At 31.8% G+C, this 4,833-nt stretch overlaps 1 pseudogene; it reads left to right on the forward strand.

Annotated features, from left to right (window-relative positions):
- Nucleotides 1-2,371: 2,371 nt before the first annotated feature.
- On the forward strand, nt 2,372-4,547 carry LOC112637347 (annotated as a pseudogene).
- The last annotated feature ends 286 nt before the right edge of the window (nt 4,548-4,833 follow it).

The raw sequence follows: 4,833 nt of genomic DNA on the forward strand, positions 1-4,833 counted from the left end.
CGCATCATTGTCCAGTATATCGGCCAGCCTTTGCCGTTTTTCATGTCCTTTAACGTACACGAGAGGTGACGCATCATCCTCCTCCGTTGCACCCATCACCGCCATCGTGATTAAACGTCGACTTCCAATATAAAACGTGTCCATCATTCCATGATAATCCATGGTGGTTTTTAATCAGCCATAAAACCTGGCATCTCAGATTTTGTGAGCGTGTGCCATGGTACCGGACATGTAAAAATGTAATGAGAAAGTATGGATCCTTTTCTCAAAACCGTAGCTTCCTTCACGACAAAATTTTTCCCAATGATAAATCGTTGCAGATCCACAAACGTTGGCGTAGCCATGATGACAAGATCCGATCGCAGACTGATGTCGATCATCAAACATCTCAATCTTTTATATTTTTCTTCATGTGAAATGGAGGGGATATTTGCTGACCTATGTACTTTTGCGGACTACATTAGTCAATGGATTATATTCGACAACCCGATCGTGCAAGATGAGACAATAGGCGGTAGTATTTGCCGGTATATTTTCTCTGCACTCAAACTCTATTCTCACGTCCACGGTAGCAGTTTTGACAAACTCGTTTTGTCGCGAGCAATCAATGACCGCTAGAGGACCGCAATGTAGAAACTTTGGAATGGTTAATAGCGCGGTGCTATTATCGCATCGTAATAAGATTTGCGAAAACGAGAGTACATGTCGAATAGGACAGCGAATCTATTTTTTTCAAAATCTAAATTTAAATTATCGTAGGGATAAAATTCTGAGTTTAAATAGAGTTTAACATTGGTCAATTTGCAATCATCGAATAATGTAACATCTTGTAACACTGAATTCTTTTTACCAGTTTGCAGTGCAAAGATCACGTATCGCGGTTTCTCTAGCTGGGAGGTGGCTTTCACGGTCCACGAATGTTTGGTCGTGCTATGTAGCAGAGGAAATTCGTATAGATCCCAGGATCGGAAACTCATGTTCAAGTATCATCCGCTTTCTAACATTCGATACATTGATAATTTATTAATCTCATTCAATATTACATACGCCACTGTATCTTGAGTAATTCAATTTCAGCTTCCGACGACGGATGTACGAATAGACAATTATTATCGTTGCGCGAACGTATCAAAATCAATTCGTGACAAGCATTAATCGCAACGCGTTTATAATCTTCGCAAATTCCCAGCAACATGTTGAGCGTCACGCAAAAGTTGAAATAATTTTTGTCACCGTTGTACGTCAAATCCCACGCAGCGTTCTTCAAGTTTATACTTTTCTGGTGTGTTAGAGAGACATAATTTTTGAGCGTCGATGTTATTCCAACATTTCTGTTGCGATCAATCTCTACTTCGTCGAGTTCGTATCGAAGCTCATCAAACATGAATGCGACGCAATTGTTTCCCAATACAATTTTCATTTCATCATTCGCTTTACGCACATTAAACTTTCCCTCGATGTAAAGAAAGCTTTCGCACGGTAACGTGTACAAATCCTGATGTTGTATAGATATTCGTATCTCGTCACTGTATCCAAGCGTCGTATTGGCGTACGGATTGTACGTATGAGTCTCAATCTTGACGATGCGATCGTCAAAAACTGGCTCATCTTCGATATTCAAAATATCAATCATTTTTTTCGTACGATGAATCCCAATGATTTAAAAAATTCACGATTCAACGCGCTCAGCTTCTTTTTAACGGCTATCTTATTATTGTCCGATACCGCTCGCCTTACCGCAATAATATTGTCTCTCGCGTGCTCTGCTTCGTTCAGCACGAGCATACTATGTTTGTCGCCGCCGTATATGCAATCTTACGATAATTTCCTCTCCTCGAAAATCGAGCAATCGACCTCTTTGATCCACAATACGTATCGTTAAATCCGTAATGCTCCGTACAACGATCGGCAGATAAATGATCTGTGCCGGCGTTTCCGATATCTTATATCCTGGCGGTACGCTCGGTGAAAATTCATGTATCGTGTGTGCGCGCATGCCGTTGCTGTATGCACCAGTAGTCACATTGCATTCTATACGAATAATATTTACGTTTATAATATTGGATGCGTTCCGATATTCACTGCCAGTACTGACAACATGACGTCATGAAATAAAATTGTAACATTATTTCAAAATTACTGAGACTACTTTCATGCTATCAGTGTGCTGTTATAACGGAACAGTGTTTTAGAGTTCTGACAGTTATTATGGATATAAAAATTGTCATATTAACACAATTAGCGAAGAATTTAACAGAATCTTCAGATTCTGATTCTTCTTCCAAAAAAAGAAAATGAATTATTGTTGACTTTGTTAAAAGAGGAACCTTATATACGTGCACGTTGCCAAAATTATGTTGAAAATGTTGTGCCTTTATATACAAACTGGGAATTCAAAATGCATTTTCGGTAAGTAAATAAAAAATGTAGTGTATTAAAATTTAAATTTGCATACTATACTATATAAAGTTATTTATTAAAATTTATCGTATATATAAAACCTAATAAAAGCATTATAATAAACTAACTTTCAATATTTATTATTTTAGGATGAAACGGAATACTTTTAACTTTTTATTGGAATTGTTAAAACCAAAGCTGTGCAAGCAAAACAAGAGATTTGGTAGACTTCCAATATAGCCCGAAAAACAATTATTAATAGCTATATGGACTATGGCGATACCAAATTCCTATAGGTACAAGTAAATATATATATAAATTGTCATCTAATAATTATAAATTTATATTAAAAACATTTATCTAATAAATAATCTCATTTAATAAATAATCTGATTTTAGATGTGTTTCAGACAGATTTAACGTTGGCTAAAAGCTACAGCATGGCAAAGTGTACAAAAAGTAGTAAATGCCTTGTATGCATATGTGGAAACATTTATTCATTGGCCAACTATAGAAGAAACAGAAAAGACTATGGAAACAATTAAACGAAATTATGCTTTTCCTGGAGTCATTGGTGCAATAGATGGAACGCACATAAAAATTCTTGCACCAAAAGAACATAATGAATCTTATGTAAATAGAAAAGGTTTCCACTCCATTCAACTACAGGTTGTTAATTTTATTTTTTTATAAATTATACATTTTAATATTTTAATTATTACTATTTTGAATTTACATAATATATTTAATATTATTAAAATCATTAGGCATGTGATATTTGGAGTATTTATATTAAACTTATATAACTTTCTTTCAGGTAATTTGTGATGCAAATTTAAAATTTATACATTGTTATACTGGTCAGGTTGGCTCTGTACATAATATGCGTGTTTCAGACTGTCAAATTTTGAAAAAATGTGTACAGATGCAAACTTCCCAAATGATAGTCATATATTAGGTGATGCAGCATCGTCTTTCAAAATATATAATGGTACCGTTTAAAGACAATGGTCATCTGTCTGAAAAACAACTTAATTTTAATACACGTCTTTCTTCTGCGAGAATGATTGTTGAACGATCAATAGGTTTATTAAAATGCCGCTTTCGAAGTATTTTAGATACACTTCCAATGCAAAGAATAGACTTAATAGCAAAATATATAATTGCCTGTTGCATTTTGCATAATATCTGTTTAATGCAAAATGATTTAATTGACATTCCTATTATCGTTGATCAATCTAATAATACGCAACAACATGAAACATTAGAAAATACTGAACAAAGAGAAGGAATCGAGAAGAGAAATCATATTATGTACACCTTATCACAAAATAATTTTTAAATGTGTTTTTGAATATGTTTTAATTTTAATGAAAGAAATATACTATATATTTTTCAATTATTCTTTTATTTCTTATCTTATATCTATTACAACTATTATAAGATGTTTATATTTATTATGATATTTTAATATTAATAAGTTTTAATTATAATTAATTATAAACAAAAGAGTATCAAAAGAGAATATTAATCACTAAAAAAAATATGTGACACTATCATTTATAAACTACTATCATTCTGTATCACATTTCTGTATCACATATAATAATCACATATAATAATCAGGAGATTATCATATATAGTAATCAGTAGTTAAAATAAAAAAAAATATGAGCATTTTGCTCTTTATACATTATTTCTTTTTAAATAAACTATAACATAAAAATAATTCTTCTTTTAAATAAAAACTTGTCTTAATTTTTACTTTATTAAAAAATAACAAGAATAAATCTAATAATACTTTGGTATGTTTCATATAAAATATTTAAACTTTTAAACATAAAATATTTAAACAACAATTTTCTACTCTTCAGTAAAAAAAATAGATGTCTTTCTAACTCTTTTCTTTTTGTATCAATCTTTCCACTAAATCTTCGATTCGTTTAAAGGAAAGCATTTTTTCTTCGTGTTCTTTTGATCGAATTTCTCTTCTTTTTTTACGTTCTTCTTTGCTTTGCAATATATATTCTTCTATATTAAACCTTTTCTTTCTTTTAGTACTTGATGTACTTAAACCAGATATACTAGATGTGTCTGAACCAGATGTACCTAAAATTATAGCAGGAATACAACTATATTTATTCTAGATTTATATATAAGACATATTCTTTATCTTTTTATCTTACTTCTTTCTTGCAATATATTTTCTTTTTCTTTTGTTTCCAGATTTAAGTGTAACCCTGCCACTGATACAGGTTTTATCCAAGGTTTATCGGCGAATAATTCCTTCATGATCTGATAAAAATACATATTATTTTTTACAAAATTATACAGTGTAAACACATAGAGAAAACAAACTTATACATACTTAAATATCCTTAAATAATATAAATTGAGACATGTGTATATGCGTGTGTGTGTGTGCGCGTGCGT

This window comes from Camponotus floridanus, unplaced genomic scaffold (genome assembly GCF_003227725.1).
Source record: "Camponotus floridanus strain SB8 unplaced genomic scaffold, Cflo_v7.5 scaffold154, whole genome shotgun sequence".
NCBI lineage: Eukaryota > Metazoa > Arthropoda > Insecta > Hymenoptera > Formicidae > Camponotus > Camponotus floridanus.